The sequence below is a fragment of the Dipodomys spectabilis genome, unplaced genomic scaffold (genome assembly GCF_019054845.1).
Source record: "Dipodomys spectabilis isolate Male_0828 unplaced genomic scaffold, ASM1905484v1 ptg000024l, whole genome shotgun sequence".
NCBI lineage: Eukaryota > Metazoa > Chordata > Mammalia > Rodentia > Heteromyidae > Dipodomys > Dipodomys spectabilis.
Genome location: NW_024870701.1, coordinates 20,591,520 through 20,604,463, shown reverse-complemented (window position 1 = coordinate 20,604,463; position 12,944 = coordinate 20,591,520).

Below are 12,944 nucleotides of genomic sequence, written 5' to 3'. Positions count from 1 at the left end.
TCTTTGAGGAGACCATGGAAGGAAAAAAAATAAAAAACCAAGCTGTAGGTCTAGACATCTGGCTATGAGACCCTGGATCACTGTTTTGCTCTAATTCTCTCAGCCACAAAATATACACTCACTTTGAGACTTTGTCAGTAAAATTTAGCTTTGCATGTAACATGTGAAATGGTTGTAGGGGATGCTCCTGAGGTTTAGCAAATTTTGTCTCCTAGAGCTTCAGTTTCATCAGAAGCAGACCTGGCATTCTTTGTGTTTCAAAAATCTTCCAGCAATAATCCAATATTTGTTTGAAGACAGATATTAACTGCCTCTCAGCTTTCCTAGATTTTATCATTTGGATAATAATTTATGGGTCAAAAATCCCAATTCTTTGTTTCTTTATTACGTTTCTGAAAATAATTCTAATTGGGTCTTCTTCTCGCTCTTAATTACTAAAGGATAACTATTTAGTCCTCTCAAACTTGACAGTATCCCTTTAAATTGCCTTTTCTTCTTCACAGCTAGATCCACATCTGTAAATGCCCTAGTCATGCTAACAGCAGATCTTGCCTACAGCTATGATTCTGGAAGAGTCTTCTATAAACTGATTATAGAATTTTCCTATCACACAGTGTAAAAAACAATGTAGTGAGATACGATAAAGCATTGATTGAATACTGGGAATATGAAAGTGTCTGTCATCCAATTGGAAGGGGCCAGAAAGATGTCTTTCTTCTTTCCCTGGAGTAAAGTGGATATGAGAATTGTATAGATATTCATTGAGATAAGCTCCCTGGTCTTTCCTGTGAAATCACTTTGTTATCAGAGCTCTGCCCCCTTTCAGCTACCAGTGAGCATTTTCAGCTGCCTATAAGTGTGTGCTGTGTGATAGAGGATGATGAAATAAACCAAGGAGGATTAGTAATTTGCTAAATATTCACTTGCTCATTCACTGGTTATTTCTGGTTAAATGTTAATTGAGAAATTGGCATTTTATGAAGTGTCTTGCACCTAGTAGGTGCTGAATTGAATTACTGAATAACATTCTGTTCAGTGTTCTACATTATAAAATAATCATATTTTATTTTAGGTCACAAAAAAATGCAATGATTGAGATTGGGGTTTAGTGGATGGGAGAAAGAAGAGATCTGATTGATCTTCTCAAGGACATCCCATTAATTAACTGGTTTTGAACAAGGTGAAGTAATAAAACATGAAGAAGTAATTAAAATAACAATCAGAAATCAGTTTTAAAATTTGTTTGTGTTGACAGAGTGGTATTCTTGAACATTAAGTATTTGGGGGAGAACCAGGTATGGAGGCAAAGGTCTCTCAGTGGACAGAAAATAGGATGCACAACAGAGGTATGTTTATATTTGAGTAGTCATTATAGGTCAAGCATGCTATTTATTTAATCCTAAGCACACAGGAAGAAGATGTAGGTAATGAGAACACTCAATTTAAATTGGTGGCTCTTAAATTTTAGTGGGCTTAAAATTAATTTCGACTATTTATAATAACCCAGATTATTAGACCCTGTCAAAAGAGAATCATATTCAGCAAGTAGAATGTGGAAAGCCATGTGTTGGAAAGCATCCAGAATGCTTTATCTGGTAGGTGTTGCTCTAGAGCACTATGGCAATTTTCAAAAGTTTAGCCTTTCTATCTGCAGAGGCATCCAGAAACTTGCGAATTATCAAGACCTGCCTCAAATGTGTTGAATCATAATTTCTAAGAAGGGAACAACAATGACACTCAATGCGATTTTTTTCTGCAAATCTTTTATTTGGGATTTCTTCCCTTCTTATTTCCAGCCTCACTATGATTCTAGAAACCTTTCTCTGGACCAAGCAATCACAGGAGCCCACAAGATAGCTAGTCAAATAGCAGAGCCAGTCAAATAGTACCTCTCCAAGATTCTAACTTTTCTTTCAGGATGTTTGCCGGAATATGCTCTCAGGTATTATTATTTTTTAATTTTTAAGCTTTTGCTTAGGTGATATACAGAGATTGCAGTTATGTAAGTCAGGTAGAGACATCTCTTTTTGCTGGTGATATACAGAGATTGCAGTTACGTAAGTCAGGTAGAGACATCTCTTTTTGCTGGTGATATACAGAGATTGCAGTTAAGTAAGTCAGGTAGAGACATCTCTTTTTGCTGGTGATATACAGAGATTGCAGTTACATAAGTCAGGTAGAGACATTTCTTTTTGAACAGTGTCACTCCACCCCTTACTCTCTCTCACCCCTATCCCCGCCCACAAGTTGTATAGTTCATTTACAATATAGTCTAGTGAGTACCACTGTTGCATTGGTTCACCCTTTATCACTCCATTTCAATGTCTCCCCTCACCCCCCCCACCCCACACAACAGATAAATGAACAAACAAGACAAAAAGAAAGAAAGCAAAAAAACCCACAAATTGTTTAAATAGGGATACAGATTGACCCATTGCAACCATGAGATGTGCAAGAAGCTATGTCGAAAGCCAAACTTTACAATTTAGGTGGCCGGGCGGTGGGGGGGGGGAGGGGTAGGGGTAGCTGAGGAAGTGGGAGGGAAGGGATGGTAGGGGAAAAACAAAGGAGGAGGCAACAATGCTGGGTAAGAAATGTATTCAATACCTTGCTCATGTAACTGTAACCCCTTTGTACAGTATTTTCACAACAAAAACTTAACTAAAAAAAGAACAGCAACAAAGAGAAAAACCTCTTGTATCCATTTCCAGGAGTGCATTCTGATAAATATTACTTTTTAATGACCAGATGCACACAGGTGCTCAATGAAGTTTGCTAACTAGACCAGCAGAGTTCTTGGAACTGAAGACATACTTTGTCTCTTTCACAATTCTTCTGAACACATTGGTGAATAATGTTTATTCCTTGAATATATACTCATGATATTTAGTTTAGTGTAAAAGTATAAAATGCTACCAGAAAATCCAATGATTAGTTCTTATGTAAAATTTAAATACAGAGAATTGATCTAGATGAAAGAAAAGAAGCTTAAATTGGAAAGTGCTTTGTGACATCAAGGATCTGTCCATTTATTGATAAGCAACAGATCAGGTGTTCATTAGAACAGAGAGCTCAGCCAGCAGAGACAGTCATGTTTCTTCAATTGTCTACTATATTTATTCTTTTTTTTCTCCCCATAATTGTGATAATTATGTTTTTTCTTTTTGTTTCCCCTCACTGATGCTGTTGGTGAGATGGAGGCTGTCACTGGGCAAACAAGAATGCCTGGATATCTTCACTGAGGACACTAACTTTGCAACTAACACAATTTCTCCACCCCTGGTTTTTCTCTTTAATGTATAAATAATGCATGCCTTATCTACCTAGCAGGTAGTTGTAAAGATGGTAATAGGAATAGCTAACATTTATTGAGGGCTTACTCTGTGCCAGACACTGTGTTAAGTGCTTTACATGAATTATCTCTTTTAATCTTCCCAAGAACCCTATTATCATTGTTGTACAAAGTGAGGAAATTGAGGCTTGGTGAGATTAAGCAAATTGCCTGAGGTCACACAGCTGGAAAGTGGTAGAGCCAGGATTTAAAATTAGAATGTCTGATTCAGAACTCAAGTAGATAACTGCCATGCTGGACTATAAAGTTTGAAATGAGATGGCAAATGCACTGTAAAGTGCAATTTACACGGAGAAGAAAGAAGATGCTCATGTACTTTACTTAGTTTTTTTGTAATATCATCCAATAGAATCTCCATTGGTAGATAATAATTATGTCTCATTTATGTTTTCTCACTGAAAGGCCTTGTCTAATTGTATTTTAAATGTTATATAACAAGCTCTTAGGAGTAATAAAACTGAGAATCTTGCCAAGTGCTGGTGGTTCACACTTGTAACCCTAGCTACTCAGGAGGCTGAGATCTGATTATTCTAGTTCCCAGCCAGCCCAGGAAAGAAAGTTAGTGAGATTCTTAGCTCCAAGTAACTACCAAAAAGCTGAATGAGGTGCTGTGACTCAAGTGCTGTGATTGAGTAAAAAAGGTCAAGGACAGCCTCCAAACCCTGAGTTCAAACCCCAGTACTGAAATAAAAAACAAATGAACAAACAAAAACACCTTAGAATCTCAGAAAAGTGTTTAGTTTTAACACAGGCACTATGAAAGTTTTTTTTTGACATTTCTACCCAGCTCTTGAGTTATATTCCATCCGTTCCACTCCTTTGAGCAAAATGGAATGTGTATGGTGCAAAGTTCTATCTCCTTATCATAATTAGAGTTCCATGGATTAATCTTTTATATCTAAGCTTTCAAACCTATAGAATAATTATCAGCAAATTAGTATGAAATACTGATTTTCTGCATATTTTTGTGGGGTATGGAAAAGCTTACATATTAGAACTATGAAATTAGTGAATGACTATAATTAATTAGGTAGTTTGGTTGTACAATAGTCAATAGTGCTATAATAGTGGTATAGTCTATAGTGGACTAATACTTTATAATGGTAGTTTGTAATGGTAAAACAGTAAAAGTAATAAATAATAAATTCTTTTCTATCATTATAAGCTATTATAACTACCAGAGAAACTGAAAAAGGTCTAGAAAAAAGAAGCACAACCTGTAGGAGTTAAATAAATGTGCATTGAATGGATATATGGATGGATGGATAGTTGAGAATGGGAAACTCAATGTCTAGTTAAAGCCCTCATACAATTGCTATTACTTTGAAATTATTTAATCTTTGGGGCTTCAGTTTATTTGTAAAATAGATATAATCATGTTAACCCTAATGCTTTGTGATGTGTATGGTAATAATTAAATAAAATTAATAGGTATAAATGTTTTTTATGAGCTGGGTACTGGTGACTCTCTTGTAATCCTAGCTACTCAGGAGGCTGAGATCTGAGGATCACACTTCAAAGCCATCCTGGGCAAGAAAGTCCATGAGACTTTTATCTCCAATTAACTATAAGAAAACCAGAAGTAGGGCTGGGAAGGTGGCTCAGTGGTAGAGCCCTTGCCTTGCATGCCTGAGGCCCTGGGTTCGATTCCTCAGCACCACATAAACAAAAAGAAAAAAGCCAGAAGTGGCACTGTGGTTCAAGTGGTAGAGTGCTAGCCTTGAGTTGAAGAGCTGAGGGACAGCACCCAGGCCCAGAGTTCACGCCCCACGACTGGACCCCCCCAAAAAAAATTAAAAAAAAAAAAAAGAAAACCAGAAGTAGTGCTTTGGCTCAAAATGGTAGAGCGCTAGCCTTGAGCAGAAAGAGATCAGGGACAGTACCCAGACACTGAGCTCAAGGGCCATGACCATCTGAAAAAAATATAATAGGCATTATACACAATTTCAAATTATTGTTTTCAATTTTGAATGCTTACCACATCCAAAGAATATTTTCAAATCATTGTCTTACATGTGTTACGTGTTCAAATGCAAAATATAAAAAAATAGGGAAGTTGAGTCAGGGGGATGAACTGAGGACTTTGGGTCCAGAAGGAATGCTCATTCTTGAATAAAACCAGAGCCCTGCTGCTCTGTTGGTTGAACTAGAAAAGCAAGGCTTAAACATGTCCCTGCATCCTAACAGTGTTCAGTATGCTGTGTTCTAAGACTGGGAGTGAGTATCCAACTCTAGTTTCTAAAATTTTATTTTCAGATGGAAAGTGAACATCAACAATAAAAATCAAATGTCAACTTTCCTTTTTAAATTTAGGAATCAAATATCTCATTTCTATATTTTTATATGTACTTGTTATGTGTGATTTAAATAACATTTCCATGTTAATTTATATGTCTCAACTCTTCTTTTCCAGATAGAAAAAAACACAAACAGGAAGGAAAAGCATACTTGAATATCTGACCACCACTTTTTAAAAGCTTTTTAAAAATTATTATTATCTTTAAGTAGTTGTACAAAGAAGTTTCCATTCTACAGAACAGTATATGAAGACAAGGTGTCTAACAACATTGTCTGACCACCACTTTTAATTCTGGATCTTTGTCCCCAGTAAGAAAAATCATGATTCTGAGGTTGAGGAGTATATCTTCAGTTCTGTTTCTTTCCATGTCTTTAACATCCACATTAATGGTGTGTGGTACAATTTGTTCTGTTATTGTTCTCTAGCACCGCTTTGCTTTTGATTTCTATTTGGTGGATGCATATAAAAGATTCATTAATTTCTCTTAATTAGATATTCCCTTGTTAAAAATGCAACTGAAGACCAGGTCAAATCTATCTTCCCAACAGGTTCATTGCACTTAAAAAAATAAAAGCAGAAAAGTATCAAAAGCACTCTGAGCACAGCACCAGGACTCTGCCTCCCATTTCCAGTGGGAATGGCAGCACCTGACCGGAAAGGTGAACAACTACTGAGGGTGATCTGTAATCAATATCATGAAACACAATTCAAACAATGGCCTGCTTTCTGAGAGCCACTGTTCATCTGACCTGAAATAATCTCTTCTCTCTCTCCATGCCTTGCTCTGTCCTCCTCCCTTCTGTCCTCCTCCCCAGCGTCTCTGTGTGCTGAATCTAAATGAGTAGGATATGAACTCTTAGCCATGCTCCCGAGAGTTTTATTACTTTTTCCCTCTTTAAACTTAAGGGTGCTAATTAATGTAGGAAAAGTTATATGCCAAGTTTGCTTTGCCTGTGGTTTCATTAGATTAAAGGCTACTGGCAACTTCAGCTCTGTCAGAAGGACCGGTGTTGTATTCTTATCCCCTGAAGGAGGCTTCAGCTCTGCTGACTCAAGAAGACTTCAGCTTTTGATTTGGAGTTATTGGATATTGACCCATCACTCACAGCAGAGTTATGGAGCTGCTTCCCTGGATCCAGGGAACTGGGCTCAGGCTTTGCCTACAGCATCCCCTACCTTCCCTTCAGTTTCTGTTGAATCTCAGCCAGTAAATGTCAATTTCATTTTGTAAAGGCCAGACAGTTGTCAGTTTTTCCAGAGGATTTAGGGGAAAAAGAGCTCAGGACTATGGTCTCAGCAATACAGACATTTTATGGGGTTTTACTGTGTCCCTCCAACTTTACCAGCTCCCTCCTTTGCTGACTCAGCTTAATCAACCCACTATCATCCTTGCTGGCCTAGGAAGGTATGTGTAGGCTGGCCCTTTTCTGGTCCCAAACTGGATCACTCCAGTTTCAAACTACTTCAATACTCTACATAGCTATTGTGATGAATTAGAAAATACCTTTACCCATGGAGGCAGATACCAGGGAGAAAGAGGCCCAACACTACAAGCCATTGTCATCTATAGCCTGTAAAGCTATGGGAAGGGTTCCTGCCAGCAGCAGAGCCTGATGACAACTTACAGGCTGTGGAGGACTCAGTGGTAGATGTGGCTGAAGGGAGTTCCAGCAGGACCAAAGCCAATGGTGGAGTCCAGATTTCCATGTGATGAATACCTTTGGGTTATTCAGCTCATAATATCTCACTATTCTTCATTTTTTTCAACAATGCCCCACCCTTTTTATTTGTTGTTTAATCAGCGATGACTACATGATCTAAGCCATTACCCAGGAATTTGCTATTGGGCCCTAGAGAGGAATTTATTTTCTCCAGGTGGCTGGATCCTGGAAGTGTGCGCTCTGAAGCTGCCAAGGGATATGCAGATGGGGGAGGACAGAAGATCAGTTGCAGAGAGATGGAACAATGAAATAGAGCCATTTGGGTCAAAGCATGAATTCTGTAGTCTATTAATAATATAATCTCCACATTCTTTTTAATCTATATGTATTTAAATTTTAATTGCTATTATAAAGGTAGAGTACATTGCTTTCTCTCTCTTTCTCTCTCTTTCTCCCTTCCTTCCTTCTTTCCTTCCTTCCTTCCTTCCTTCCTTCCTTTCTTTCTTTCTTTCTTTCTTTCTTTCTTTCTTTCTTTCTTTCTTTCTTTCTTTCTTTCTTTCTTTCTTTCTTTCTTTCTTTCTTTCTTTCTTTCTTTCTTTCTTTTTTGTCATGGGGCTTGAACTCAAGGCCTGGGCATTGTTTCTGAGCTCTTTTGGTCAAGCCTAGTGCTCAACTACTTTGAGCCACAGTGCCACTTCTGAGTACATTTCTTTTTGAACAGTGTCACCCTTTCCCAGCTCTCTCCCAGATTTCCCTCCCATCCCCCACCCACAAGTTATATAGCTCATTTTCAATATAGTGTCCAGTGAGTACCTTTGCTGCATTTGTTCATACTTTGTCCTTCTGTTTCTGTGCCTCCCCTTATACTCACAAAGTCATATAAATGAACAAACAGAACAAAACAAAAGAAAATGAAAACAGCAAAAAAGAAAAAAAAACTCTGTTTCCATTTCCTGGAGTTTATTTCAATAAATATTATTTTGGATGATCAAATGCACATAAGTATTGTGTCTTTCTTTCCTTTCCTTTGGTCTCATTGTGTGTGAATGCCTAGAAATCTGTACAAGTTACTATGTCTCTGTGTATTTTAGATTTAGCTTTCACATATGAGAGAAAACATGCTGTTTGTCTCTCTAAGCCTGGCTTCCCTCACTTAGCATGATTTATTCTAAGTCCATCCATTTCCCTGCACATGACATAATATTATTCTTTATAATGGCTATGTAAAATTCCATTGTGGATCCATTCATCTACTGTAGGGCATATGGGCTGTTACTGCCACTTGGCTATTATGAATAGTGCAGTGATGAACATGGGTGTGCAAAAGTCTTTATGATATTCTTAGCCTTCTACATTCTGTAAGATGGAACAAGGTAGCTTGATCTGGCCTTTGTCCTTTTAACTAAGAGTCAAATTCCAGAAGTATGATGATAGGTGGGCAATGGTGAAAAGTATTTGTGTAAGGGTGAAAATTTCCTAATACTGATGAGCAGTGGCTCAGGAACTAAGACCAAGGCAGAATCCTCTATGGGAATTAAAAGGATTAGAGTAGAAACTTAATTTGGAGCCTGGAAATTTAAGCCCAAGGAAGACTAGATGTGAAAGTAGAGGGTGCAATTAGATGAGTACCAGTGTCTCACAGCTGTAATCCTACCTACTCAGGAGATCAAGATCTGAGGAATGTGGTTGGAAGCTAGTTCAGGCAGGAAAGTCAATGAGATTCTTACTTCTAGTTAACCACCAAAAAAAAAAAAAAAAAAAAAAATAGCTGGAAGTAGAGCTGTTGCTCAAGTAGTAGGACACTAGGCTAGGCTTGAGCAGAAAAGCTGCAGGACAGCACTTAGGCCTTGAGTTCAAGCCCTGGGACAAAGCCTATTTATTGTCATTCTCAAGTTCAGAAGAACCTGGTAGCGAGGGAGTAGTAGAGTACATAGAAAAAGGTCAAAAGGTTAGCCTTTGTGGGAATGGGATGAGAAGATAAGGCTGATTGGCATGCCAAAAATATAAAATTACAGATCAGAAAATATGGGGAGATTCTTGCTGTGTAGTTTGGAGAGCAGAGCATCTGCAATGTAATTCTCTGGCTTATGTGTAAATGTTTGATGGTAATACAGTTAAATTTCCAAGCATTTATTCTTATCATATATAGACAAAAGCACTACAAGTCATTTTTCCCAACTCTGAGAGCAAGTCTGTTCTCAGGATACAAAGTTGTGTCATTCCATTGGTACAGGATTAAAAGGTGCTGTTGTACATTTACATGAGCTTAGTTAATGTGGATAATATACTTTTGCATGTGTGTGCCCTGTTGGGATTTGAATTCAGGGCCTGGGTGCTATCTCTGAGATTCTTTTTTTTTCCCTTCTCAAGGCTAGCAATCTAACACTTGAACCATAGCTCCACATCCATCATTTTGGTTATTGATTGATTGATTGATTGTCAGTCATGGGGCTTGAATTCTGGTTCTGGGCACTGACCCTCAGCTCTGCAGCTGAATGCGAACTCTCTACCGCTTGAGCCACAGTGCCACTTCTGGTTTTCTGGTGGTTAATTGGAGATAAGTCTCACAGACTTTCCTGCTTGGGCTGGCTTTGGACTGTAATCCTCAGATCTCAGCCTCTTGTGTAGCTAGGATTACAGACCTGAGCCACGGGCACCTGGCTTTTTTGGTTGTTTATTGACAATAAGAATCTCATGGACTTCCTGCCAGGACTGACTTTGAATCTTGTGTGATTCCTCAGACCTCAGCCTCCTAAGTATCTAGAATTATAGGCATGAGCCTCCAGCACCCTGCATGTTAATAATGATTTAAAAGATACACTTTCCAGCATCACAAATTAAGCTTAAGCATTGGCATAAAAATAACATTTTATTTCTTGGCAATACTTTTAGTCTTTTTTTGCACTGCAAAATTCCTGTGCTAAACTAACATCTCATTTATTCCTTTTTTAAATTTTTTTAAATTTTTTTTGCTTTACAGTAATTTTTTTTTATATATTATTTTATTTTTTTGTGTGAACATACTGTACAGAGGGGGTTACAATTACATGGGCAGGATAATGTGTACATTTCTTATCAAGCATTGCAGCCTCCTCCTTTGTTTTCATTTATTCCTTAAAACAATCCTGAGAGGAAGGTAAGATAGAAGCTATTCATTTCCTTATTTGTAGATGAACTCAGAAAGTTCTGGAAGAAGTTATTTAGAAAGATAGTGCTACAACCAGCCTGGATTCCCTGAAGAAGGAAGAATAGCATCCAACTTCTGTTCTCAATGGAATGTCTTTCACAGGTGAATCTACTTGATTCTTGTTTTTTGTTTTACTTTTTTTTCAAGTTGGTCGTGGGGCTTGAACTCTGGGCCTCGGCGCTGTCCCTTAGCTCTTCACCTCAAGGCTAGCACTCTACCACTTGAGCCACAGGACCACTTCTGGTTTTCTGACTGGTTTTATTGGAGATAAGAGTCTCATGAACTTTCCTGCCTGGGCTAGCTTTGAACCACAGTCCTCAGATCTCAGCCTCCTGAGTAGCTAGGATTACAGGCGCAAGCCACCGGCACCCAGCTTGATTCTTGTAATAAGTTTTGCAAGGTAAGCTTAATGATTCCTTTTTGTAGATCAGGAGATTGAATACCAATGAATAGGCAGTTTATGATTCCCTATTTACTTTGGCCACAAAGATGGTTGAACTTGGACTGACCTTTTTACTGGAAAGCTGTTTGCTTCTACTATTCCAGGCTTCCTCCATCCTTAAAGCTTTCTGGAGTAGCCACTGTTGAGTAAGAAAACATTTATGCATGAGAGCTCTAACATGAAATGTGTGTTCCTTTGAAAGACTGGTAAAGCAGAACTGGAAATTTAGTGAAGGAGCTGGATCTATAAGAAGTACTTCTAACGCTCAAAAGCAAGAAGAAGAAGTACTTCTGGTCAGAAATATGTAGGGGAAAAAAAACTGGCAAGAAGGACAGAGAATAAAACATAGTTTGTGAACCAATTCCGTAGCTGAAGGGATGATGGGAAATCCTGGAGATGGTGACCTGAGACCACACCTGGAGAGGCACAGAAGGGTCATTTCCACTAAGCACTTACCCAGTTGTGCAATTCACAGTGCAGAGAAGTTCTCTCCTGATCTAGGATCGGCTTTAAGCCCCGAAGCATGAAATGCGAATACCTTTTGCTCAGCATCCATTAAATAAATGTTATTCTTCTCCTTGGCAGAAAACACAAATTTCTCTGCTCAGAGCAATGGCATAGCAGAAGGAACAGAATTTACAATATCCATCTTTACGATAATGGCTCTCACCTTCCAAGGAAACGAGCTCGGAGGAAAGGAGCACCATTGAGTGCCCAATGACATGTCAGCTAGGTTTGCCACCGTTGCTAATTACCTGGCACGGAGGAAAGGCTATGTCTCCAGAAGGCAGAGAAGGGTTTGTGAACTTTGGAGAAGGGGCAAGATGCTTTGGTGTCTTGTGTTATGCAAACTGGAGATTGGCCCCCACCGGGGGTCAGGTCTGACCTTTGTCTCCTCTCCACCACCCAGCAGACATTTTTGCCCATTATGATCCCAAACACGCTGAAAAGTACCCTTGGCCACTGACAGTTTTCAAGGTAGAAGCAATGCCTCCGGAATAATACTATGTTCAGGACAAAGAGGAAGGGTAAACAAAGCATTACTTTGAGTTGCAAATAGATGTCTTTGTTAAATACTGGAGAAATCCCCTTGGTGCCTACCTTACGCAGCTCTGTTAAAAATGCATTTGCAATACGCTCAGTGTCAAGAAATCACATCTTACCGGGCCAGCGAGGTTAAGAGCATCTCCCAACTACAGGAAAAAAAAAAACCTCATTAAAATGGTCTTTGCAGTAAGAGAAGGCCTTGTTTTCTATCTCTCCCCCTCAGCCTCGTCTTTTTTTTTTTTCTCTTAAACTAATGTTTTCCAAACTAGAGATATATTTGAAGTAGTATAACATACATTTGTTATAAATACAATAAGCATGGTAAAAATGGGAGAAAAATGTAATGATAAATAGTATCAAAAAAACAAAAAACAAAAAACACAGCAGAGGCAGAAAACAACTTAACAGAACATACTTGACCGGCAGGTAACATATTAAAATTCTATTTTGGCAGAGAGAATTGATAGCAGATTGGCTGAAAGAAAATCTGCTCTAGAAAAGATGACAAAGACAATCCTAATCCCTTTCCCTGCCACAGGCTGTAGATGAGTGAAACCCAAGGAGGAAATTCTTATTACAGCAAATAGGGTAAGTCCAGAGGGAAAATTAAGTTGATAATTTACAAATTTCCTTTCAAACCTGAAAGAGGATCGCAAATCAGGTTGCCTATTTTTTTATTTGCGTGTGTGTGTGTGTGTGTGTGTGTGTGTGTGTGTGTGTGTTTGTGTGTGTGTGTATGTGTGTGTTAATCCTAACCCTGGTGTTTGGTACCTGTTAATATATCTGAGAATAGGGAAATAAGTCAAGGCTCAATTCTGACTCAGGAGTTTATTTCTCTGCAATGAAGCCAGAAAAACCTAACTTGGGTCAGACACATAATATTAGGGAATGTGATATTGAGAAGAGATATTTTTCTTGCTGCCTAATGGGTAACATGAGTTTGGTTATGGGAACAA